This window comes from Nannochloropsis gaditana (genome assembly GCF_000240725.1).
Source record: "Nannochloropsis gaditana CCMP526 unplaced genomic scaffold scaffold1101, whole genome shotgun sequence".
Classification (NCBI taxonomy): domain Eukaryota; class Eustigmatophyceae; order Eustigmatales; family Monodopsidaceae; genus Microchloropsis; species Microchloropsis gaditana.
The window spans coordinates 6,216-6,928 of record NW_005802852.1 but is presented as its reverse complement, the minus strand read 5'-3'; the positions used below and the strand labels follow the sequence as shown (position 1 = coordinate 6,928).

General features: G+C 50.9%; 1 protein-coding gene across 1 annotated transcript in view; it reads left to right on the top strand.

Annotated features, from left to right (window-relative positions):
* NGA_0722000 (glycosyl bnr protein) overlaps nt 1-713 on the top strand; it is a gene marked incomplete at both ends in the record, with an annotated part of 7,029 nt that overhangs the window by 179 nt on the left and 6,137 nt on the right. The window lies entirely within an intron of this gene.

The window sequence follows — 713 nt, the reverse complement described above, 5'->3', positions numbered from 1 at the left end:
TATTATTTTGCTCTTCTTATGCGCTCGCCGTATTCTTCACCCTGACCTTAACATACACACACATCCCACGACACACTCAAGCGCACACACACTCAATAGTCACGCTCTCTTACGTCTCGAAGTGCCGTTCCCGGTTCTTGACGAGCTTTATCGCCTGCGACCTAGTGATGATACCCCACCACCTACAAGAATAGCTCCATATCACAACAGTCCTCTTGTCACTCCTCAACCTGCTGTAACCCTCACCATTCTCCTCGCTCTCACCTCTGTTTCCGTAGTCATATCTATAGCCCCAGCCCAAGGTCAAAGTTTTCTTTTAGCATCTTTCAGAGCCAATAGCGAGCAATTGAATGATTTCTTTTTCAGTTGACGACTACTCACCTTTCCAGGAAAATCATTACAGGCACGGCTTTTGCAATGCAGAAGTTCGTCAGCCAGTTGGCAAGCGTGGTGATCGTCATGACGAGGAGGGGCAAGGGGCACAGGAGGCGGCATGTCCGCGGCCATACTGTTCGTCACAGGGATGGAGAGCGCTAAAGCACCCTAGGAAACTGTCCAGGCAATCCTTCAAGGCAAGAACGACAAGCAAGTCGAGAACGTCAACGGCTACATGCTCGCCGGCATGGAGATTAAAAAGCCTCCAAAACAGACCGCTCCTCAGCTGTATGCGTGCAAGCTGGTGGGAGGGTGGTGAAACGCCTGCTGGACACGAT